Source organism: Cherax quadricarinatus, chromosome 15 (genome assembly GCF_038502225.1).
Source record: "Cherax quadricarinatus isolate ZL_2023a chromosome 15, ASM3850222v1, whole genome shotgun sequence".
Lineage (NCBI taxonomy): Eukaryota > Metazoa > Arthropoda > Malacostraca > Decapoda > Parastacidae > Cherax > Cherax quadricarinatus.
In genome coordinates, this window is record NC_091306.1 from 27988765 (window position 1) to 28016447 (window position 27683).

The 27683-nt window shown below is 40.1% G+C and overlaps 1 protein-coding gene across 8 annotated transcripts in view; it reads right to left on the minus strand.

Annotated features, from left to right (window-relative positions):
• The window catches only part of Sobp (Sine oculis-binding protein), a 634366-nt gene that overhangs the window by 322065 nt on the left and 284618 nt on the right, over nucleotides 1–27683 (minus strand). The window contains exon 1 of one of the 8 annotated variants that reach the window (XM_053781253.2): nucleotides 25110–25335. The exons of 6 other annotated variants lie outside the window; for them this stretch is intronic. The gene's annotated coding sequence lies outside the window, so the exon portion shown is untranslated. Of the gene's footprint in view, nucleotides 1–25054; nucleotides 25336–27683 lie in introns of those variants that run through there. One more of the 8 variants, XM_053781255.2, reaches the window with a different exon arrangement.

The following is a 27683-nucleotide window of genomic DNA, read 5'->3' on the forward strand; positions in this document are numbered from 1 at the left end:
CCAAGGTCCTAGCCTCTATCACCCCACTGGGAAGACTGTTCCACGCATCTACAACTCTGTTAGAAAACCAGTACTTACCTATGTCCTTTCTAAATCTAAATTTATCCAACTTAAATCCATTATTTCTGGTTCTTACCTGGTTCGACACCCTCAGTACTTTATTAATGTCTCCCTTGTTTATGCCCGTCATCCACTTATACACTTGGTAGGTAAGACACAAAGGCAACAGTTAGGCAACTTTATTCCGAAACGTTTCGCCTACACAGTAGGCTTCTTCAGTCGAATACAGAAAGTAGGCAGGAACAGTAGAGATGTGAAGACGATGTAATCAGTCCATCACCCTTGAAGTCGTAGAATTTGAGGTTGTCAGTCCCTCAGCCTGGAGAGTTCAGTTCCATAGTCAGGAACTATCTGAAGATCAAGCGACAGTGCGGAGACTTAAATACTGTCGGAAGGAGAGGTGCATAGTAGTACAGAAAACACCTTGGACAACCCTTTCAAGTGAGAACTGTTGAATCTGAGAGGGACCTGACCTATCAGTGGCTACATTCTCACTACTACTACTACTACTATGCACCTCTCCTTCCGACAGTATTTAAGTCTCCGCACTGTCGCTTGATCTTCAGATAGTTCCTGACTATGGAACTGAACTCTCCAGGCTGAGGGACTGACAACCTCAAATTCTACGACTTCAAGGGTGATGGACTGATTACATCGTCTTCACATCTCTACTGTTCCTGCCTACTTTCTGTATTCGACTGAAGAAGCCTACTGTGTAGGCGAAACGTTTCGGAATAAAGTTGCCTAACTGTTGCCTTTGTGTCTTACCTACCAACCTGTCGGTATTTTATACCATTTTGATGTTCATCTTGTCAGACACTGCAACACATGGCCTCTTGGTACAGAAAACACCTTGGACAACCCTTTCAAGTGAGAACTGTTGAATCTGAGAGGGACCTGACCTATCAGTGGCTACATTCTCACTACTACTACTACTACTATGCACCTCTCCTTCCGACAGTATTTAAGTCTCCGCACTGTCGCTTGATCTTCAGATAGTTCCTGACTATGGAACTGAACTCTCCAGGCTGAGGGACTGACAACCTCAAATTCTACGACTTCAAGGGTGATGGACTGATTACATCGTCTTCACATCTCTACTGTTCCTGCCTACTTTCTGTATTCGACTGAAGAAGCCTACTGTGTAGGCGAAACGTTTCGGAATAAAGTTGCCTAACTGTTGCCTTTGTGTCTTACCTACCAACCTGTCGGTATTTTATACCATTTTGATGTTCACTTATACACTTCAATGATATCTCCCCTCATTCTACGCCTCTCCAGAGAGTGGAGATTTAAGGCTTTGAGTCTATCTTCATACGGGAGGTTCCTTACACAGTAAATCATTTTAGTCATTCTTCTCTGTATGTTCTCTAATGAGTCTATATCCATCCTGTAGTAAGGGGACCAAAACTGAGTAGCATAATCTAAATGAGGACTCACTAGTGATGTATAGAGCTGTAAAATAACTTTTGGACTTCTGTTACTTATACTTCTTGAGATAAATCCAAGTAATCTGTTGGCCTTGTTGCGCACACTAAGGCACTGCTGTCTTGGCTTTAGATTTTTGCTTACCATGACTCCCAAGTCTTTTTCACATTCTGTATGACCAAGCTCTACTTCACCTAGATTATAGCTTCGAGGGTTATTTTCATTACATAGGGCAAGTACCTTACACTTATCCACATTAAACTTCATCTGCCATTTTTCAGACCAAGACATTAATTTGCTCAAATCGTCCTGGAGTTCATTGATATCCTCCTCAGAGTGAATTATACGGCCTATCTTTGTATCATCAGCAAACTTACTCATGTCACTAGTAATCCCTTCATCAAGGTCATTAATGTAAATTATGAACAGGAGAGGGCCTAAAACTGATCCTTGTGGAACGCCACTAGTGACTAATCCCCATTCACTTCCTACTCTGGGCTCCGGGAGTAGAAAGTTTTTCGAAACCCATCAAAGGTATATCAGAGACAAAGGTATACACTAAAGCCATCAAATCTAACTTACATAGTGTATTCTAGCGAAATCAAAGATTTTTTTTCTGTTTTTTTACAATTACAAAATTGCCAGTTCAATCTCCTGCATTCCTCGCATGCATTTTTAACATTCGCGATACAGTGAGACTGTCGATGCAAGTCTTGATTAAACGTTAGTCTTGAGAGAAAAGACTGCAATCACTGGTCTACCTTGTGTGTGTGTGTGTGCGAGTGATTCGTCGCTGATCCATTGAATGATATATGGAGGAAGTTTCATAGGTCAGACTAATGAATTATTACGCTGGAGAACTCATAAAGTATTTCACTTTCTGTATACAAATCGCAGTGAGTATCTGTGCTTTTTAACGTAAAACAAAAGAAAACAGAACTCAGGACCCAGGGCCAGACTCACAAATTTTCAACAAAGCCAGGACAGGTTGCCAGTTTAGGACATTAACAGAATTGCTTGCTAGTTTACCTTGATGATTGTATACTCAATGTAAAATAGTTATTGATTCTGTTAATCTCTTGATCAGAAACTCAGGACTAGCTTTCTGGACAACTGTCTGTCTGGTCCTGGGCACTAATTACTTTGAGTTCAAAAATGTAACTCCTGCTGACTACTGCATTACACCACTTTACACCTTTACTCTTTCTACAATATACAAAACTAAACAAAAAAAATAAACTGAGTAAACTGAGTAAAATATTACTCTGAAGGATATATTATCTAGATTCTAGAACTTTAAAAGAGAAATATAATACGACAGCATGAGTTTGGAAGATGAGAGATCCTCTCCAGTACCTTTCAGCCTTCAACCTATCCTAGCCTGTGTTGTGTGAGTTTCACACATAAGGTTGCGGCAAGTTTCTCGATTTTCATTATTTAGGTTAAGTCAGGTCATGTCAGCTTAGGTTGTCCTTTATCCCCCCCTCCCAAAAAATAACCAGTTATATAGTTACATTATTAAAATAAGGTAGGTGCAAACACCGAGCATCACTGAAATTTCCTACGACTGAGTCTAGGAATTAGATGTTTCCTTATTTTCTATTATATTAATAGTATATACTACCGACAAGTTGAAGACCAAGACAAGTTTGCTTAGGTTTGCATTGCCTGCACAGCATATTTCATCAGTCGAATACAAATGCCGATAGCAGTCTAAGTAGGGAGGTAGTCTGAGGCGATTAGTCCCTCAACCTTGAAGACGTCAGTCTGTCAACCTCTTGTTTACCACCAAAAATGTGTACGAATGGTATATAATACCGACAAGATGGGATTAAGACACATGTGCAACATCTGGGTATCTTTATTGTAGACGTTTCGCCATCCATTTCGCCACTGGATGGCGAAACGTCTACAATAAAGATACCCAGATGTTGCACATGTGTCTTAATCTCACCACCAAAAATCCCTGAAACCTTGTAGCCTCGGCCAGTACTGCATCATCTGCATACACTAATATTCTCCAGCTTTTCTACACTAGGAGAGAGCTCATGTGTCTCTTCATATTTATAGCACTGGCCTCCCTTGCCCCTCATCAATATTTAGATTGGACAGCCACGGTCACATTACACATCCCTGGCTCACCCCTCATGGTAACTGTACACCGGCCGCTCATTCCTCTACACTATTTTCTGTTTTAGGCGTGGCCTTCTCTCTGTAGTAAGCTTATTCCGTACTCACTCGTACTCACGGCTCAGCTTTAGTGCATTGTTTGTAGCTTGATCTCGTCTTTCAGTATGTTAGGTTTGAAGTCTATTGATTGCACGAGAATCGGTTATTAAGGCTGCATATTACCTGTATACTAAAAATGTAAAAAATATTTCAATCACTTAAATAGAGACGAGAGCAAACTCTCAGTGTATATATACTGATAGGTACAAACTTCTCGGTGTATATACACTGAGATACCCACCTTTTCAATCTTTCCAGAAGCCTTTATCAGTTAGACTTTAGAACTTTGTAAAGTTTGCGTAAAAGAACATATATAAAGACCAGCATCAAGCATCTATGGCAATCATTTCAATTGCTATAGTATTTTTTATATTTCACGTGCCCTGTTTGGAGTTCCTTTTAATTACGTTCTTACAAACTCAAGTGTTGCAGATCTGATTGACTGGTTGCAGGAACTAGTTTTCCAAAAAAAAAAAAAAATGTTGTTAATATGGATAATGCCTCCAGTCCTTACTCAGGGGACTTAAGAATTAAACATTAATGCTTGCTGGTTAGGTTCAAGTCTACGACACGAGTCATCAAAGCTGAATTTAACTCCCAGTGGTTACTTAAGACAGTATTACAACAGTCAACTACACAAGGGTCATTAAGGCTGAATGTCGCCTATTCACCACCCTTCAAGAATACTTTCATCCATAAAAATAGGGATTAAAGTAAACTCTCCGTCTTTATACACCAAAGGAAATAAACCTCTGAAAAGAGGAAATAATCATAATAAAACATTTTCACTTTTCAGATTATTTAGTCATTGCAAGATTATAGTATGAGTGACATTTTTCAACAGTGGAGAATTGTTTTTTTTTTTTGTAATCAGTTGAATGTTCGTTCTATGTGTGAATAACAAATATTAGAACGTTAAAAAGAGAATAATCTCTCCTTTCAGTGTCTGATTTGATGATAATGTTGGTGTTGAAAACAGGTGATGTGCCTATGAAATATTCAGGTTTGCTTCGTTATAAAAGCTAGACTGTTTTAGACTGGAAACATTTACTGGGACAATGTTTAGCTTCAAGTTCAAACTTCAGGAATATTGAGAGTATAATGTAAGCATAGTGGGGAGAGCAGGTGATTGTGCAACTGCTGAAATTTCATGAGATTGGAAATATCGCCTCTTAGGACCCGTTCAAGGGTTTTGATATGTGAAGTTAGCCGTTTTGGTCTGTAGTTCTGGAGACTGCTTTGCTGCCACCTTAGTGAAATTGGGCAATATCGGTGTTTTTTTAATGACTGGGATGACACCTATTTCTCGGGGCCTTCTCCACAGAATACTAAATGTCCAATATATTGGTTTCTTGCAGTTTTTGGTTGAGTTCCACCTGTCTGGCCCTGGGGCAGAATGCATGAATATGCATTGGATATGCAATGAATATGCACGAATATGCAATGGAGACCAGTCATCACTAGTGACTGGTCTCCATTGTTCATAGTCTACATTAATGACCTAGATAAGGGAATAAGCGGAAGGCCTCGGTCAAATGACCAAAAGCTCCAACGGCGGGTCATCATCTAAGACCCGCGTCAGGAAACACTTGTCCTGTTTCCTGACAAACCTAACCTAACCTATGGGTAAATTCCCTAGACACAAAAATTCGTCGACAGATCAAATCAGACGGAGGTACCATTCATCTACAGAATGAGCTAGTCAAGTTAATTATGTGGCCAGGAATTTTCCATTTTGATTTCAGTTCATTTATGCAAACAGTCCTCTGTGTGGAACTTACTGAAACAGGAATCCAATTACAGAATTCATATTCTTTATCGTGATCTACTGCTTCATGTGTTTTACTAACGTGAGTAGTTTACAGTAGTATTAATACGATTTCGCGAGTCTTTGATTAGGGATTTAAATGTCCTTGAGCTAGTGCACGTTTCAGTCATGCTGGTGAGATTCCTCTGTAGAAACCTGTCTTTGTGGTTACGGTGAGACTCGTCTTGACCTTCCTAGGGTGTAGAGTATACCTAGTTAAATAAGTTTTATTAGGGCGACATGGTACAGTAGATAACACATTGTCCTATTGTCTTTAGCACTGGCTTACCACGGGTTCGAGTCCCAGACGTTGTGTGAGAATCAGCAAATTTGTTAGACAAGAACTGCCCCTTGTGAATCCGTGATGACACTCATAAATGAAATTAAGCTCATCAAGGTGGCTTATATTGTATTTACATCCATTATTATTATTTCTAATAATTTTCCTACTAATGAGCTCAGGGAAATTGGGTAGCAATTCGATGGTAGGGATTTGTCCCCCGGTTAGAAGATTAGGACTCACATAGGTCATCTACCACATATCAGCTCAAAACTCGGTTGGTAGGTAAGACACATAGGCAACAGTTAGGCAACTTTATTCCGAAACGTTTCGCCTACACAGTAGGCTTCTTCAGTCGAATACAGAAAGTAGGCAGGAACAGTAGAGAAGACGATGTAATCAGTCCATCACCCTTAAAGTCGTAGAATTTGAGGTTGTCAGTCCCTCGGCCTGGAGAAGTTCAGTTCCATAGTCAGGAACTATCTGAAGATCAAGCGACAGTGCGGAGACTTAAATACTGTCGGAAGGAGAGGTGCAGAGTAGTAGTAGTAGTGAGAATGTAACCACTGAAAGGTCAGGTCCCTCTCAGATCCAACAATTCTCACTTGAAAAGTTTGTCCAAGGTGTTTTCTGTATCAAGATGCTATGTGTTGCAGTGTCTTTAAGGGTGATGGACTGATTACATCGTCTTCTCTACTGTTCCTGCCTACTTTCTGTATTCGACTGAAGAAGCCTACTGTGTAGGCGAAACGTTTCGGAATAAAGTTGCCTAACTGTTGCCTATGTGTCTTACCTACCAACCTGTCGGTATTGTATACCATTTTGATGTTCAGCTCAAAACTCGTTTACGGTAATATATTGAACAGATTGGTTAACGTCTTAGAACGTTCCATTTTGCACTCTTTAAGAAACCTTGAAATCATTTCATCGGGGCCATCAAGTTATATTATACACTTGTTTAATAATCATGTCTCTAGTCACTATTATTATATATATTTAGCTTACACCAGAAACTCTAAACTTATCTGATTAGGTTTGGTAAAATTCGTCAGGAAAGAGAACGCATACGCCTGACACGGGCCTTCTACCGGTTTAACAGTCAATCCCTTGAAGCAAAAGATATATTAAAAATAACATGAAAATTATCATTTACTGGGATTTTATTTCACCCTTCTTTTGTGAAGACAGACAAGAAATAAATGACAAAAATTTAACACATTCCTTTTCTCCTTATCTCCAGCAAATTCCATCAACCATAACGTTATGTTACAACCAATTACATAGCTTCGAGTCAACTCCACGCCCACCTGGTGTCTTGCCAACACGCCACCACTCAACAACTCTCTCCCACTACTGTATGTCAAAGAACCACCATTCTTTCTACTCTCAGGCGTCCCTACACACATCATGATTCACCTAGACAACCCATCAACGACAACACCTTGCTGCTACACCATTTGTAAACCACCCCATAAAGTCTATCTCCATTAGTTATATACCCGTACTTCCATATATCGCCAACTACCTGTCACTCGTCGGAGAGGAGAAAAGTGGGAGAGTTGTAATAGGGAATGTTGCATAAACCCATTGAAAACCGGGAATGCCATAAACACCTAAAACTTTTTATCAATATCCGAGGCCACTAAGTGAAATTTATTGGGAAATATAAAAAAAAAAATACTAGTGGAATGCATTAAGGTTGGACTGTAAATACTTCCCATCATGTCTATTCATAAATGATTTTTTAGCAGTTTAATCATGACGTTACTGAAGGTAAGGTATTGGATACCTCCCACACCAGTCGACTACAACCCAGGCACATATTTATGACTAGATGAACACGGGCAATAGATGCAAGAAGACTTCCAATACATCACACACAGCTCGGGAGTCTAACCCGGGACCTCGATCATGAGCCGAAAGCTTTGACCACTAAGCTACAAGTCCATTAATTATAGAATGATTAGCATATTTGTAATTCTGTACAATTCCTACTTGGCTCTTTTGTAATTCTGTATTTAATATAATCAGTTTGTTCTATTTAAAAATCACAAGATGTGTAAATAGTTGTTTCCTTAAGATCTTTCTTCAAGGTTAGTTGGTAAGGTGGGTAATGGGGCTTAAAGCCTATCAACTACACTACACAAGGGTCATTATGGCTGCACGACACCTGGTCACCACCCGTTAACAACACTTTAATCTTTAAGGAAGGGATGAATATATATATATATATATATATATATATATATATATATATATATATATATATATATATATATATATATATCGTGCCGAATAGGTAAAACTGGTCAATTAGTAACAACTCATCTAAAATTAAGTCATTTCTAAAAAATTTCTCATATACGTTTAAAGATATATATTTTTTTCATTTATGTTAATGTAAAAATTAATAATTTTGTACCAAAAGCACCTTAGAAAACTTACCTAACCTTATTATAACAAGCACAATTTAATTTAGCCTAATCCAAGTAGATATATTTTAGATAAGTTTTCAATAATTTAATAATAAACAAACACAAAGAAATATATTTTTTCGTTAGGTTCACAATGATTTTTGTGAAATTATTTCATACGCAAATTTTCGCTTGCCTTATTCTGCAAGAAGAGCGTTGCTATTTAAGCCTAAATCGCAAGTTTTTACCTATTCGGCACGACATATACACATCGGCCGTCTCCCACCAAGGTAGAGTGATCCGAAAAAGAAGAAACTACCGTTAAAAAAACTGCAATATCAACATCCTTCCTTCAGAGTGCAGGCACTGTAAGAAGGGACTCAAATCCGGCTAACCGCTTTCCCTGAATCTTTTCATAAATGTTAGCTTGCTCACACTCCAACAGCACGTGAAATCAAAAAAAACCATTCGTTTCCACTCGCTTCTAACACGTTCACGCACTCTTGCAGAAAATCGCACACAAAACCTTCTTTACCTCCTCCTCCCTCCAACCCATCCTAGGACGACCCCTACCCTACCTTCCACTACAGATTTATATTCCCTCCAAGTCATTTTATTTTGTTCCACCCCAACAACCCCTCCTCTGCCCACTGGATAATACTTTTAGAAACCCAGCACCTCCTTCTAATTTCTAAGTTACGGATTCTCTGAATATTCACACTACACACTGCCTTCAGACACATCTCCACTGCCTCCTTGTTGTAACATTCACCACCCATTCTTCACACCCATAAAAGAGCGTTGGTGCCACTATACTCTCATATATTCCTTTCTTTTCTTCCACGCCACTCAACTTTTTTTTACCTCGTCAAGTCTATGATTCACCTCATCTTCCATAGACCCATCTGCTGACAAGTTCACTCCTAAATGCCTGAATACATTCACTTCCTCCATACTTCCATCCTTCAATCTGATATTCAATCTTTCACCACCTATTTTTTTTTTGTTTGTTATCCTTGGCACCTTGCTCTATCCTATCTTCACTTTAAATTTTCTTCTTTTACATTCTCTTCTAAACTCGCTCACTAACCTCTGCAACTTCTCTAAAGAATCTCCCAAGAGCAAAAAGCAGCTGTGATAACTTCCACTTTGTGTTAGATTCTCTCTCTCTTTCCATCCCACACCTCTTGTCAACACCCAAGCATTCACTTCTCCTACAACTCCGTCTATAAATATATTGAACGACCATGGTGACATCACACATCCCTGTCTAAGGCTTACTTTTACTGGGAAATAATCTACCTCTCTCCTACATGCTTTAACTTAAGCCTCAATATACTCGTAAATACTCTTAACTGCTTTCAGTAACCTATCACCTATTCCATACATTTGCAACATCTGTCACACTGCTCCCCTATTCACCCTATCATATGCCCTTTGCAAATCCTTAAATTCAAGGAAAACCTATTTACCCTTATTTAAATGCTGTTTACCTGTAGGCTTCACTGTAAACACTTGGTCTACACACCCCTACCCTATATATATATATATATATATATATATATATATATATATATATATATATATATATATATATATGTGTGTGTGTGTGTGTGTGTGTGTGTGTGTGTGTGTGTGTGTGTGTGTGTGTGTGTGTGTGTGTGTGTGTGTGTTTGTGTGTGTGTGTGTGTGTGTGTGTGTATATGTATACATATACATGTATGTAAAGTAAAAGGACACAAGTGCAACTAATGTGACATTTATTGTGGCAACGTTTCGCTCTCCAGGAGCTTTATCAAGCCATTACAAACAATACATGGACACAGAGGGTATATAAAGGCTCAGAGTGAGGTGCAATACTAGTGAGGTAACAATTCGATGTTCACTAGTGGTAGTAGTAGTAGTAGTGACAAAAGTAATACAATATGATAGAGAAATAGACTCGTACAAGAGTAAAAGGATATAAAAGCTATTACTTGGGTAACATAAAAATAGGTTGGACAAACATAGACTGGAAAGAGGCCACTAGTGAACATCGAATTGTTACCTCACTAGTATTGCACCTCACTCTGAGCCTTTATATACCCTCTGTGTCCATGTATTGTTTGTAATGGCTTGATAAAGCTCCTGGAGAGCGAAACGTTGCCACAATAAATGTCACATTAGTTGCACTTGTGTCCTTTTACTTTACATATTGTCGGTAATTCTACCAACTTTATTACCAAATACATGTATGTCGTGCGAATAAGCAAAACTGGTCAAGTAGCAAGAACTCATTTAAAATTAAATCCTTTCTAAAATTTTCTCTTATTCATTGAAAGATATATATTTTTTAATTTATGTTAATGTAAAAATCAATAATTTTGTATCAAAAGAACCTTAGTGTGGTAAAGTGCGTAGCTTTCCTCAATGATGGAGTGTCTGATAAGGCGGGATGTGCGTCTCATCTTCCTATAGTACATGCACCTCTTCCAGAGATTATCCCTGAGTTGAATATGCTGATGTGTCTTCACATTGATGAAGACATTTCGCCAACCAGTGACTTTTTGAATTGAAAACAGATATTTTCTGAAACAGTGGAAGAAATATTGAGGTAATTTTGAGGTGTTCAGTCAGTTAAATTTTGTAAAGTAAAAGGACACAAGTGCAACTAATGTGTCATTTTTATTGTGGCAACGTTTCGCTCTCCAGGAGCTTTGTCAAGCCGTTAACAAAGCTCCTAGAGAGGGAAATGTTGCCACAATAAAATGTCACATTAGTCGCACTTGTGTCCTTTTACTTTACATATTGTCGGTAATTCTACCAACATTATTACAGTTAAATTTCATCAAGGCTGAAGGATTGAATATCCCAATGAGGTTACAATTATAACCTAAATTTGTAAAGGGTTGAACCAGTATGCCAGCGGAATGCCTTGGTCAGATGGCCAAAAGCTCCAGTAGCGGGTCACATGATAAGACTTGCGTCAGGAAACAGATGTTTCCTGACAAATCTTACCTAGCCTAACCTGAATACTCCAAAATTACCATTCCATTTCTTCCCCTATCTCTAGTATATATCTCTGTACTGGACAGAAAAGTAACTGGTTGGCAAAACGTCTTCATAGATAAAGATACCCAGGCGTTGCACACGTGTGTCTTATTCATCAACCTGCCGGTATTTTATACCATTAATGAAAAAGCGGGCATAAATATCCCCAGGTGAAATAAAAGTGTTACTGGTTCCTGGTACAACAGCAGTGAGAGGAGGCAGTGTATTAATGCTTCTGAGTAAGTGCTGGCTTTGTTCTTCTGTAGCATTCTCAATGACCGCTTTTAGTGAGGTAAGCAAGGCGCAGCTGATGACTGTGCTGATATCTGGTAAGGTCCTGGTTGGCAGGTGGAAGTTAGCGATGTGAAGCAGTTTGTTATAACCATTCTGATGTAAATGCGTGGCTGAGGGTCTCTCGTGTCTCTCCTGCTGTGTCTTGGGCTATTTGTTAACTATGCCAATAGGCTGACTGGCATGGAAATGAGTAACTTGTCCCCCAATGACTAATATAGCAGCTTCATCTGAAGCCTTGTTCTCTTAGATTTAACTTCTCAGTACATCTAGGACCTGTAAGATGCCCAATATATGACGAGTCTTATATAAGAACATAAGAAAGGAGGAGCACTGCAGCAGGCCAGTTGACCCATACTAGGCAGATCCTTCACAATCCATCCCACTAACAGAATATTTGCCTAACTCAATTTTCAATTCTACCCAAGGAACAAGCTTTGATAATTCTATTAACTCATGCGCAAGTCTCACTCAAATCCAACCCCTCTCACTAATGTATTTATCGAACCTAAATTTGAAACTACCCAAGGTCTTAGCCTCAATAACACTACTAGGCAGACTGTTTTGCTGTGGAACACACAGGAATAACTGAAGAGCTAGCCTGTCCTCTTAATAACAAACAGTATATCACTGTTGCTGTGAGACAAAAGAGTGAATGTTGAAGGAGTCTTGAAGAGCGATTATCATACTTTGATTCTTGTACTGCGCTCGGTGGGTCCTTGTTTTCTATTCGCGCTTCAAGAGAGCTATAGATCTAGCATGAAAAACACCGTTCTGCTTATTCAGGTATCGAACATGTCTCAATGCATGCTGGATTATCACTCACTCAGTTTACAACATAGCCTCTAAATTGTCTCTTGTCACAGTTACAGGTGCTGCGCGCTTGCCGACATAAATAAATTTGCCGATGATACTAAAATAGTTCGTCAACAATTTCAGATGAGGACACTAAAGAATTTCAAGATGACTTGGACAGGCTGATTTTTGCGATCGGAGAAGTGGCAGATGCGGTCCAATGCAGAGGGATATAAGATCCTTGTACTAAGAAAAGGAAATAATTATAATGTAGATCTTAGTCAAAGTGATAGCGATTTTTTAAGGAATTCTGGTTAGCAAGGTTATAAATGACCATAATTTTTAAAGGGGTGGACCGGTAAGCCAGCGGAAGGTCTCGGTCAGATGACCAAAAGCTCCAAAGACGGGTCATCATCTGACTAAGACCCGCGTCAGGAAACATTTGTCCTGTTTCCTGACGAACCTTACCTAACCTAACCTCTGGTTAGCAGAAATTTAAAGCCAAGATAACACTGTTTGAAATAAAGCTATAAGGCTTCGTGCCTTCATATCAAGAAGTATTAATAATAGAATTTCTAGGGTTATACTTCAATTATATAACTAACGCGACGGTCTGGAGTTTAGAGACTCTCTGATCGCGGGTTCTATTCCCGCCCGTGGTATTTTTTTTTCAACTATATATATTTTTGGTAAGGCCTCATTTAGATTAATTATACTGATCTGGCGTCCATATAACAGAATGGACAAACACAGTCATACTAGTAAACACAGTCAATGCCGAATTACAGAAAATATCTGCCTGGACGATGACTAACAAACTTACCCTGAACACTGATAAAACCTATTTCATTCAGTTTGGAAACAAAGCTGCAAATCATCCAATTAACATAACGCTAAACAGATCATCAGTCACAAGACTCACAGAGGGAAAATTCCTAGGTATCCACCTTGACAGTAGCCTTATGTTCTAGACACACATACAACAAATCACCAAGAAAATCTCCAAGACTGTAGGCATACTATCAACGATAAGGTACTATGTTCCACAATCAGCTTTCCAGGCACTGTACCATTCACTCATATACCCTTATCTCACATATGGAATTTGTGCATGGGGATCAACAACATCCAATCACCTAAAACCTCTAATAACCCAGCAAAAGGCAGCAGTAAGAATTATAACAAATTCCCACTCCCACCAGCATACCCCACCAATTTTCAAAAGTCTGAATCTGCTCACCATTAAGAACATCCATACTTACTCATGTGCCTACTACATACACAGAACAATACACGCATATATAAACCCCCCACTCAAACTTCTCTTCACCAACCTGAACAGGACACATGACCACAACACAAGACACAGATCTCTTTTTGATATATCTTGTGTCCATATCACACTGTGTAAAAGTTCTATGCACATAAAGGGCCCCAAAATATGGAATTCATTACCAGAAGATATTAAAGTAACCCAGTCTGAAAATCAATTTAAGACTCTTCTCAAAAGCCACTTAATCACCCTAGACTAAACGCTAAATACTCAGTACACACATACTCACCTATGTACTCCCACATCATAACTGAAACAATCACTTTGAACCTTTTATTCATTGTTGACAGGAATATAATTGAATCATTGTTTTCACAAAAAGCATTTTCGAATATATGAATATATCTTTTGTCTTATACAAATTTTGATTCACTTATAAATAATAATCTACTGTACAACTATGAAATAATTACTATCCTACTGTACAACTATGATATACTCCTTAGTATTAAGTAGACTGTAAGCCAATAATGTTAAGTTGGCCCATAATGCCTAGGCATAATAGAGGCTCTCTTTGCATTGCAACCCACTATTGTAAATACAAAATCTCAATGTACTGTTTGCAAAGACATAAAATAAATAAATAAATAAAATAAAAATAAATACATTAGAAAATACTCAGGGAAGGACGACGAAGTTGATTCCATGTATCAAGTCTTTTTTACGATGTTAGGCTGAAGGTACTGAATTTGCACTCTTTTGAAAAGCGTAGAATTAGGGAAGATATAGCTGAAGTGTACGAATGGAAAACAGGAAATGGATATAAATAGCATGTGGAAAATATCTTAGACAGGGCTTGCAGCAATAAATTCAAGATGGAGACATTTTAATTCAGGATATAAGGATGGGCTGGTTTGCCAATAGAGTTGTAGATGAGTGGAACTCCCAGGTAGCGTCATTGAGATAAGAACTTTGGTAGCTTTAAGTATAGGTTGGACGGGTACATGAGTGGGTATGAACTGAACCTGCCTAGCATGGGTCAATAAGCCTACTTAGACTGCAGTGTTCTTTTTTTCTTGTGTTGCCTGGACTTGCTAAGCCATCAGCGAGGTGCATTACTGGGACTCCCTGCTTGAGCCATAAAGGATATATACACTGAAAGGTGCATATCTCTCAGTGTATATACACTGAAAGGTGTATGTCTCTCAGCGTATATACAGTGAGAGTTTATTTCCCATTTTAGGGATTAAGGTATTTTTGTCTGATAGTGAACAGGAGATATGCAGCTTTAAATGGTCTACTGAGTAGTCAACAGGTCTTAAGCCCAATTAACCTTGTTGCGTAAGAGGATGACAAATTCTAATGGTTCAGGTTTCAATGGTAGCAGTATAAAGACTTACGGAAAACAGCCTTTTATTTACATGAGGCTTCATCCACTAGGGCTTTAGTACAACACATTCCTAGACCAATTCCGGTTCTAATATCAATTCAGCGATAAACTATGTAAATTCTCCAATATTTTGTGAGTTGTGCTATTTAAACAATTATATGATGGGCCTATGGGGAAAAATATTCTTTTGGTAACAAAAAAGTGACCCAACCTAAAGTAGCCTAACCTAGATTAGGACTTGAATACTAGGCTAGGTCATGTTGATTTGCTATTTTATACAATTTTAGGCTACTAAGAATAAAACTTTTTCCCTGTACGTCCATCAAGTAACTGTATCCAGTGCACAACCCACTTAATATTAAAGAATTTACTATATTAAATGAAACCCCTAAATTTATTATTAACTGCACTAAACATAACATTAAATTAATAAAGTCTCCGTTGTACTAAATGATTATAACTAGGACCATAATTTTTAAAGGGGTGGACTGGTAAGGCTCAGTCAGACGACCAAAAGCTTCATCGGCGGGTCATCTAAGACCCGCGTCATGAAACACTTGTCCTGTTTCCTGATGAACCTTACCTAACCTAACCTAAGTCTCAGTTTTTTACATCATTTTTTTACAGTCTTCATATTGCATCCCAGATCAAACCTCCAGTAACACGAAGGATGCGTGAGGGACACGTGAATACAAGTGAAGGACACATTCAGGGATACATGTGATTGACAGATGTAATATGAGGGTAAACATGGAACGATGCAGCTACACAGTAGGAAGATCGATACACCTCGTTGTAGCCTTAAACTGCATATATATTAAATAAACAGAGTACCACGCTCGGACGCATTCTTCCTACACATGTGGTACACGCCACAGTCTTGGAGGAGTGTGGGTGGCACACACAGGGGAAAGATGAGGGTAGCACAGAGAGGGAGGATGTGGATGGCACTGAAAGAGGGGGAAATGTGGGTGGCACACAGAGGGAGGATATGGGTGGTACAGAGAGGATGTGAATGACACAGAGGGAGAAATGTGGGTGGCACAGAGAGAGGGGGAAATGTGGGTGGCACAAAGGGAGGATGTGGGTGGCACACAGAGAGGGAAGATAAGGGTAGCACAGAGAGGGAGGATGTGGGTGGCACAGAGAGGGTTAAATGTGGGTGGCACAGAGAGGGTTAAATGTGGGTGGCACAGAGGGAGGATGGGGGTGGCGCAGAGAGGGAGGGTGTGGTTGGCACAGAGAGGGGAAGATGTGGGTGGCACAGAGAGAGAGAGAGAGAGAGGAGGGGGAGATATAGGTGGCACAGAGAGAGAGAGTGAACATGTGGGTGTCTCACAGTCCAGCAGTATCCCCCACCTACCACCGTAAATAATTGTCTTTTTGATAAAGCCTTTACATGTTCCACACTATCACGTAACTATGACATGTCTCTCGTCTTACCTAGCCGTAACACATCCCCGCTGTTACGTAATCATAACCTCATATCCCGATGTGTTACTCTGAGGCGAATAACCCAGAACATCATTTACAGGTACATCCACTATTTAACGTCATGTAACGAAGCATTTTAAGTGTCTCTCGATATGGAATATTTATCAAAGAGACAAGAACCTTTGAGGTCATACTCCTTACATTTTTTTAAAGCTGCTATAGCCAACTAGCTGTGATTTACGTCTCCATATATCAAGGAATCACCCGCACGCTCGTGCCAACACTAACCAAGAATGTCATCAAGTATCGCTCTCCTCATTAGTCAACCTTGTCTTAAGTTCATCTTGTTCACTGATAAGGAATTCAGACCTCGACTGCACACACTGTGTGAAAAAAGTTGAATATTATTTCGCTATTTTTTAGCAAGACATTTTGTTAGTTTGTATCGAAAGTAACACCACAGACTATCCTAATCTTAATAAAATTTACGTAAAATAATTGGATTATAATATACAGTAATTTATAAAATATTTTGGATTATGCCGCTCAGTTTTGGTCTTACTACAGGGTGGATATAGATTCATTGGAGAATATACAAAGAAGAATGACTAAAATGATTTACTGTATAAGGAATCTCCCGTATGAAGACAGACTTAGAGCCTTGAATCTCCACTCTCTGGAGAGACGTAGAATGAGGGGAAATATCGTCGAGGTGTATAAGTGGATGACGGGCATAAACAAAGGTGATATTAATAAACTACTGAGGGTGTCGAACCAGGTAAGAACCAGAAATAACGGATTTAAGTTCGGTAAATTTAGATTTAGAAAGGACACAGGTAAGTACTGGTTTTCGAACAGAGTTGTGGATACGTGGAACAATCTTCCGAGTAGGGTAATAGAGGCTAGGACCTTAGGTGGCTTTAAAAAGAGATTGAACAAATATATGAGTGGGACGGGCTGGGTTTAACTGGTGCCGTGAGTAAGGGAGTAAATTCTTGGCTAACTTTGGGTAGTGGTGGTTTTGATAAGGACTTGCCTTGTATAGGCCAGTAGGCCTTCAGCAGTGTTCATTCTTGTTCTTATCACTCAATTTACCTATTACATTTAAGAATTTTCCTAACTATTTTTTGACTGAAAGGGGAAGATATCTTCAGGTTACAATAAATCATATTAAAGAGAAAAATTATGGTCAATATTGAGAATAAGTAAGGTTAGGTTACATTAGATCAGACAAAGTACCAAAAAATTTTTTTCCTTTAACACAAAATATAATTGTACAATCGTTTTGACACAGAAGGATATCCATATGAAAATCCCAGCAGCTGTTCCCAATATTTACCAAAACTGTATTAGTCACAAAACTCCATGTATAGAGATAGAAAGTATCAAATTTAAGGCTAAGGAATCATACAGGAGCCAAGAAACACAGGAAGAATATAAACCCATAAATGAAATTAATGGCAAATTTAGGGATAAACCCACATCCAGTATTGGGTCCCTGCTTAGACGATAGGGACTTACACAGATGACAGCTAAGAAATGAGTAAAATACTTAAAGTCCCAATATGACTCAGCGTTTAGTGAGTCGTTATTCGGATTAAGGGTCGACAACCTACTTGATTTTTTTATGAATGAGACTCATCATAAAAATCTTTGTAATAATGTTGGTAGAATTACCGACAATATGTAAAGCAAAAGGACACAGGTGCAGCTAATGTGACATTTTTATTGTGGCAACGTTTCGCTCTCCAAGAGCTTTATCCAGCCGGCTTGACAAAGCTCCTGGAGAGCGAAACGTTGTCACAAAAATGTCACGTTAGTTGCACTTGTGTCCTTTTACTTTACATAAAAATCTTTGAAAGGGTTCCAAAAAGCAAGATCACCAAACACCTGGATACCCATCATTTGCACAACCCAGGGCAGCAAGTGTTTAGAGCAGGTCGCTCCTGCCTTTCACAACTACTGGACCACAATAATATTGTCTTGGAAGCACTGGAGGATAACCAAATACAGATGTAGTATACACAGATTTTACAAAAGCCTTCGACAAGTGCAATCATGGCGTAATAGCACACAAAATGTGTGATAAAGAAATAACAAGAAAAGTGGTCCATAACTTCCTAACAAATAGAACACAGAGTAATAGTAAACAAAGTAAAGTCTGATGCTGTTACAATGAAAAGCTCTGTTCCACAAGGTACAGTACTCGCTCCCCTCCTGTTCCTCATCCTCATATCTGACATAGACAGAGATCTAAGTCACTGCACCCTGTCCTCCTTTGCTAATAATACCAGAAATAGGATGAATGTCATCCATTGAGGACACTGCAAATCTCCAAGCGGACATTAACAAAATCTTTAAATGAGCTTCAGAAAACAATATGAAGTTCAATGAAGACAAATTTCAATTACTCAGCTCTGGAAAACTCGATGGAATAAAAACTGAACCGGAGTATAAAACAAATTCCAGCCACATAATAGAGCGAAAAACTAATGCGAAGGACCTGGGAGTGATAAAGTCAGAGAATGTCACATCTGCAAAGAAGATGATAGATGGATAATGAGAACCTTCAAAACTAGGGATGCCAAGCCAACGATTAATGAATCTGAGCACGGCTTTACAAAGGGCGCTCCTGTCTTACAAATTTACTAAGGTATTTGAGGAGGTAGATCATGGTAATGAATATGATATTGTGTATATGGACTTCAGTTAGGCTTTCAATAGAGTTCCACATCAGAAACTATTGAGGAAACTTAAGGCACACGGAATAGGAGAAGAAATTTTTTCCTGGGTAGAGGCATGGTTGACTAGTCCCAAATCTGCACACGGGAATCACTCCCTATGATAGGAAAAGACTCGGCAGGTGGTGCAACATCCCCCCAATGAAAGCTGGGCGCCATGACAACACAATAAGTATCAGGGGGCCCAAGACTGTTCAACTGTCTCCAAGCATACATAAGGGGGATTACCAGAAGACCCTTGACTGTCTTCAACATGAAACTGGACAGGCACCTGTAGTCAGTACCTGGCCAGCCGGGCTATGGTTCGTATGTCGTGGGGTTCGAATTGATGGACTTGGGTAATAAACACACGCGTCGGATGGCCGGTAACTTATAATTATGGTAACTAAAGGGAAGCGCCAGGCCTGACCTGTCTCCTCTTATATCTTGAGTTCAACTGCAGAGGATGACCCAGCGCAGGCATGGGATTCAAGGAGTTCGTGACGTCATTGCATCAGTGACTCACTAACGGTCAGAGATGCGATTCACTAGAACGGTTACTGGTATGCTAGCTGGTCAGGGAAGCTTATATAACATAGCTGGGAATAACTACACAAGTATATCACATAAGGAATCAGTAACTCTACTGGCACGTATGTAGGTTTACGTGCAGCCAGCAGTAACATACTGAATGATCAGACCCTGATCCACCACGAGGCCTGGTCATGGACCGGGCCGCGGGGGCACTGACCCCCGAACACCGTCCAGGTATATACACTGAGAGGTGTATTCACTAAATATATATTTTTAATGACCCTAGTGTAGTTGATATTCTTGAAACCCCATTAACCAATCTATATGTGGTGGTGATAACAGCTTCAAGATTTTGAAAGGTCATTAGGATGTCAAACTGAAGATTCTTAATCAGCCTTGGCTAATAAAAAGGCATTAATTTAAAGAGCTACGGTTTAAAGTCTGACTTTTGCAATGATCTCTAAGTCAGCAATCAACTTCCTTGATAAAGGAGGAGTAGGATAAAGGAAGAGTTTACTACCTGTTTCAGGCATCAAAGTATTCTTGACTGGTGGTGAATAGGTTATATGTACCTTTAATGTCTTGTGAAGTATACAGGCTTTAAACCCAATTAACCAGCTAATCTATGATTTAACAAGGTTATAAAGAGTGAGAGCCAAGTAGTGACTAAACGACTCCCCAACGATTAAATGAATGAAAGAACCAACGCGTAAATTAATGAATGAATATTTTTAAGGCCTGGTCCCAAATCTGCACACTGCCATAACAACACATTGGAGCGAGAGATACGGACACAAGGGAACACTGTAACAACATCCGTGACCTCAGATTATTCAACACTTTACCAGAGGATATCAGAAACACTGCTGGAACAAGTGTAGAAATCTTCAGGAGGAAGCTGGACAAGTATTTTCACCAGGTGCCAGATCAACCAGTGTCGTAGGAGTTCTTAAAAGGAGATAACAAGGGTTGAAGGTAGACACACTTGTTGGATGGTAACGATATATTGTCTGTGATAATGGGAGATGGAGCCCAGCCTGCCGTATCACTGCCTAGCTGGATGTTATACGCCGACTGAGGCCGAGGTAGCTCGCCTCACACTCAAGCTGTATCCCGTGACGTCACACAGTCACTCGGCCTAGGGATCTTCTATGTAAACACATGAATGGTACTATGATATGCTATACTACACATACAAGGGGATCAGCAACTATGCTGACACCAGGCTGTGATGTATATGTGGGGGAGCGGGCCTCCAGCATCAATAGACTGGTTGATCAGGCTAGCAATAGTGAAGCTTTGCCCATAGCCGGGCTCCTGGAGTGGAAAGACTCTCGAAACTCGTCAAAGGTATAAAGAACGATGAAATGAGCCACTGAACTCATTAATTTCGTGAATTTTTATTAAGACCTTTATGGATCAAGCTACCAGCCAAGAGTGTTTTCAGAAGTGTGGTGGTCACTGTACCATCACAAAATATGTAGGCAACGGAGCAAACAATGGTTGGTAAGTTATTTATACAGAAAATTCTTCGCCGTTAAACTAGATCAAACTGACCACTGCTGCCGTTTGAGCCTCAATAATAACTGTAAATTATGAAGACAAAATAAATCGATTTCGAGGTTAGGCTTTGATCATATATATAAGTGAACTTTAACTTTTAAAGGGGTGGATTGGTAAGCCACGGGTTAGTCATACGACTAAGACCAGAGTCAGGAAACACTTGTCCTGTTGACTGACGAATCTTACCTAACCTAACCTAACCTAACCTAACCTAAACTAATCGATTTCAACCGATCGTCGAAACATTAAGACCCGTTTTAGAACTCCATCCTGGTGAATATTATACAATCGATTTCAGTCATAAATAATTAGTTAAGGTCATCGTGTAACGATCTAGAAGTACCAAAAATAGTTTATTTGTTATTAAGCTTAACTTCATGAGGATTTCAGTTGAAGGTCGAAATATACAGTAATTTTTGCTGTCCTGTTTGTCTATGTTTTCCTATTCCTCTTCGACAAGTGTTCATCACACTACTTTTGAAGAACTTTGTTAAACTAAAGTCATGCTAAAAATGGAAATGAAATAAAGAATACAATAACTTACAAAAGGAAAAAAAAAGAAGTTTCAATGCAGATCACGGAAAACGATTTATGTTTGCCATAGCGCATCGTTGGTCTCCCACCAAGATATAGTGAGCATGGAAGATTACTGTGAGAAAAACAAATATGTCAGTAGGAAGGAGCTAGCAGTAAACAAGGAGGTTGATAACGTTGTTGGAGTGAAGGGTGCTTGGGGGCGTCTGACTGGTTGCTCTGGAGACCAGCCCAGATACATTCTCACCTATCACAAGTCTAGGCGGGTCTCTAGTTACCTCTGGGCTGGGTTACGTAACTCTATCTCTCGACTAGAGTTACTGCCTGGGCACATCGCTCTCTAGTCTACTCAAGCAACAAGGACGCGATGGCTTCACTGGATATGTGCAAGAGTTTATAGCTGTAATTCTGTATATTACGTAGTTGTTTATATAAGAAGACTGAGGAGGAGGAGTTTAGGTAGCATCAACTGCTTGACGGTCACGAAGGCTGCATGTGGCTTGCACACTACCAATCAAGACTACTTTAATCCTTAAAACAGGGATTAAACTGTCAGTGTATATGCACTGAGATATACACGTCAGACGATCAGAGCATATAAACAGGGGAAGAACTGCTGTGGGAAATTGTCCCAGACTAGGTAGGTCGTTTTGGCTGAAGAGACAGGAGCTAGATCTCATGACTGACCATGTTCACTGGTGATGCTTCCTTAAAATATGCATCCGTGGTCGCAGTGGTGGCTTATGGTAATTCCCTAGTGTATAACTACCTGCTAGCAAGAATTTTATTGTAACCTTCTCGGTTCAGAGTCTATGAGCATTATTAGCTTGATAGTTTTTGGACTGCACACACACACACACACACACACACAAGGAATCGTTCAAGACACTGTACGCTGTGTACGTCAGGCCCATACTGGAGTTTGCAGCACCAGTTTGGAACCCACACCTGGTCAAGCACGTCAAGAAATTAGAGAAAGTACAAAGGTTTGCAACAAGGCTAATTCTGGAGCTAAGGGGTATGTCCTACGAAGAAAGGTTGAGGGAAATCGGACTTACGACACTGGAGGTCAGGAGGGTTAGGGGAGACATGATAACGACATACAAAATACTGCGTGGAATAAGACAGAGACAGGATGTTCCAGAGAAAGGACATAGAAACAAGGGGTCACAATTGGAAGTTGAAGACTCGGACGAGTCACAGGGATGTTAGGAAGTATTTCTTCAGTCATAGATTCGTCAGGAAGTGGAATAGCCTAGCAAGTTATGTAGTGGAGGCAGGAGCCATACATAGCTTTAAGACGAGGTATGACAAAGCTCAGGAAGCAGAGAGAGAGGGAGGACCTAGTAGCGATCAGTGAAGAGGCGGGGCCAGAAGCTGAGTCTCGACACCTGCAACCACAATTAGGTGAGTACACACAAACACACACACACACACACACACACACACACACACACACACACACACACACACACACACACACACACACACACACACACACACATACTCACACACATACACACACACATACACACACATACACACATACACACACATACACACACACACACATATATATACACACACAAGACTAGTCCCGGAGCTAAGGGAAATGTCCTACGAGAAGAGGTTAAGGGAAATCGACCTGACGACAATGGAGAACAGGAGAGATAGGGGAGGGGGATATGTTAACGACATATAAAATACTGAGAGGAATCAACAAGGTGGATAGAGACAGGATGTTCCAGAGATGGGACACAACAATAAGGGGTCACAGTTGGAAGTTGAAGACTCAGATGAATCACAGGGATATTAGGAAGTATTTCATCAGTCACAGAGTTGTCATGAAGTGGAATAGTCTTGGAAGTGATGTAGTGGAGGAAGGATCCATACATAGCTTTAAGAAGAGGTATGATAAAGCTTATGGAGCAGGGAGAGAAAGGACCCAGTAGGACCTAGTAGCGGCCAGTGAAGAGGCGGGGCCAGGAGCTGTGAATCGACCCCTGCAACCACAACTAGTTGAGTAAACACACACACACACACACACACACACACACACACACACACACACACACACACACACACACACACATATATATATATATATATATATATATATATATATATATATATATATATATATATATATATATATATATATATATATATATATATATATATATATATATATATATATATATATATATATATATATGAATATATATATGTCGTGCCAAATATGTAAAACTTGCGATCTTGGCTTAAATAGCAACGCTCATCTTGCCATATAAGACAAGTGAAAATTTGTAAGCAATAATTTCCCAAAAGTCATTCTGAACGTAACGAAAAAAATATATTTCATTGTGTTTGTTTTTATTAAATTATTATAAACTTATCAAAAATATATTTAGTTGGATTAGGCTAAATTAAATTGCGCTTGTTATAATAAGGTTTGGTAAGTTTTCTAAGATTCTTTTGGTGCAAAATTAAAAAATTTTACATTAACCTTAATGAAAAAATATATCTCTAAACGTATAAGAGAAAATTTTTAAAAGGGCTTAATTTTAAATGAGTTCTTGCTAAATGACCAGTTTTACCTATTAGGCACGACATATATATATATATATATATATATATATATATATATATATATATATATATATATATATATATATATATATATATATATATATATATATATATATATGAAGATGCATCACATAAATACTTTAGAATATGGAAACTTTCAGTAGAATAAACACACTTCTCGTCATTACACAGAACTGTAAACAAACAAAAAAAAATCGTCTGTCTATTTTCCAAACTCTTAATTCCCAAGTAACTTCATATTGCTGTGATTAGTTATTATTAATTGTTGGTGAACAGGTTGCATGAAGCCTTCACGACCCCGAGTCTAGTCTACAGCCTTTCAAATCAATTATCCAACAAAGAATATTAATTATATACCTCCTCAGTGTCAAAGAAAAAAGCACAGTATAGCTACACATTGTCAGGAGACCAGCTACCTATACATACTCACTGTCAGGAGGTCAGGTACCGTATACATAGTCAGCATGCCGGGTACCTTGTACATACTGTGAGCAGACCAACATCATTACATACTTCGTTAATTTTATAACTCACGTAAGTACCAACCAATGTCAGCAGTAATAAAAATATATTAGAAACTCATCAATCACTACTTTACAATAACACTGTCACAAAGGGACAAGTTTTAAATACAAAACTGCGCGAAGACGTCGAACACCTACTTAAACATGAATTCTCACATGGGCATCAATTCAGAAGGGTATGAACACAAATTACCGTTGTGATGCAGAATGTAACACGACACTCATCAGTCACTTAAAAAAAATGATGTATTCGAAGTGGGAAATCGAGGCACTGACAGTATAGCGTAGTTACCCCCACCGTCCCACGAGACCACAGTACTATACCACACTAGAGTCACAGGTACACCACAGCCACGTACAACCCCAACCAAGGCGAGGTGGAAACTGATCTTTGCGACCGCAGTCCGCCTGTCTGGCAATACCCAGCCTCCCTCACCCCTGGTGACTAACACACCAACTAACACGCTCGGGAGCAGCGGATGTTGTGGTGGGAATCAGGGGAGAGTAGTATTGGGAGTCAGGAGAGGGGAGGAGGGAGACTAGTAGTGGGAGTCAGGAGAGGGGAGGGGGAGACTAGTAGTGGGAGTCAGGAGAGGGGAGAGTAGTAGTGGGAGTCAGAAGAGGGAGAGTTGTAGTGGGAGTCAGGAGAGGGGAGAGTAGTAATGGGAGTCAAGGGAGGGGAGTGTAGTAGTGGGAGTCAAGGGAGGGGAGAGTAGTAGTGGGAGTCAAGAGAGGGGAGTGTAGTAGTGGGAGTCAGAAGAGGGAGAGTTGTAGTGGGAGTCAGGAGAGGGGAGAGTAGTAATGGGAGTCAGGAGAGGGGAGAGTAGTAATGGGAGTCAGGAGAGGGGAGAGTAGTAATGAGAGTCAGGAGAGGGGAGAGTAGTAGTGGGAGTCAGGAGAGGGGAGAGTAGTAGTGGGAGTCAGGAGAGGGGAGAGTAGTAGTGGGAGTCAGGAGAGGGGAGAGTAGTAGTGGGAGTCAGGAGAGGGGAGAATAGTAGTGGGAGTCAGGAGAGGGGAGAGTAGTAGTGGGAGTCAGGAGAGGGGAGAGTAGTAGTGGGAGTCAGGAGAGGGGAGAGTAGTAGTGGGAGTCAGGAGAGGGGAGAGTAGTAGTGGGAGTCAGGAGAGGGGAGAGTAGTAGTGGGAGTCAGGAGAGGGGAGAGTAGTAGTGGGAGTCAGGAGAGGGGAGAGTAGTAGTGGGAGTCAGGAGAGGGGAGAGTAGTAGTGGGAGTCAGGAGAGGGGAGAGTAGTAGTGGGAGTCAGGAGAGGGGAGAGTAGTAGTGGGAGTCAGGAGAGGGGAGAGTAGTAGTGGGAGTCAGGAGAGGGGAGAGTAGTAGTGGGAGTCAGGAGAGGGGAGAGTAGTAGTGGGAGTCAGGAGAGGGGAGAGTAGTAGTGGGAGTCAGGAGAGGGGAGAGTAGTAGTGGGAGTCAGGAGAGGGGAGAGTAGTAGTGGGAGTCAGGAGAGGGGAGAGTAGTAGTGGGAGTCAGGAGAGGGGAGAGTAGTAGTGGGAGTCAGGAGAGGGGAGAGTAGTAGTGGGAGTCAGGAGAGGGGAGAATAGTAGTGGGAGTCAGGAGAGGGGAGAGTAGTAGTGGGAGTCAGGAGAGGGGAGAGTAGTAGTGGGAGTCAGGAGAGGGGAGAGTAGTAGTGGGAGTCAGGAGAGGGGAGAATAGTAGTGGGAGTCAGGAGAGGGGAGAGTAGTAGTGGGAGTCAGGAGAGGGGAGAGTAGTAGTGGGAGTCAGGAGAGGGGAGAGTAGTAGTGGGAGTCAGGAGAGGGGAGGAGTGATATGGACGGAGTTATATCGAGGAACTTTACCCACTATTTACTAATATGATTAACAATCATTATTAAAATGAGAAGAAAAATAATATTAATGCTAAAGGTAAATGAATTATGATATTAATATTAAAAACTTTAGTGAATCAAAGTCATGTGGTTGATAATTCCATTAACTCTTTCCTTTGGTAGTAAATTTAGAGATTATTGGATGGCACTACTGATGAGAGAGCAAGGTTGAGTTATATGATTATGTGGAGACAGAGAATGAGGAAGAGAGAGGCTGCCTGCAGAGCTATAGGTAGCTCAAGCTTGCTCTCATTTACCAGTATGAACTTCTTCTGTTACTACCTTCGGGGCAAGACAGTACTGCAACTCATCCCGAGCCTCGACCCGGCCTGGCGGCACCTGTCATTTCATATAAGTCTTCATCTCAGCATAAATAATGTGTTATAAACAAGTTTACTATAATCCACATATTAGGGAGTAAAGCATTCTTAACTGGTGACTTCTGCATAGTCGATAGTCTTTAAACTCAATAAACCAAGTAATGGGAATTCATAACCTAAATAACTGTGGAATCGTACGGACAGATAGAGAGAGAGATACCATCGAAGAGACAGGGGCAAGAGTTGTGAATCGACCCCTGCAACCACAAATAGGTGAGTACACACACACACACACACATGTTAGGGACACTACCAGAGAGAGAGAGAGGAGAGGATGAACAATCAAGGCTGGACGATTAGTGGTTCAGGCACTGGTGACATCACACATGAAAGACCTCTCGGAGCTAGTGATCATGTGGTCCTGAGCTTCGAATACATTGTGGAGTTAAAAGGGGAGTAAAGCAGCACGATTAGGATGGGAGAAGCCAAACTACAAAAGAGGGTACTACATAAGCATGAAGAATTTCCTGCATGAAGTACAGTGGGAAAGAGAACTGGTGGGAAAAACAGTAAATGAAATGATAGAATATGTCACTACAAAATACAA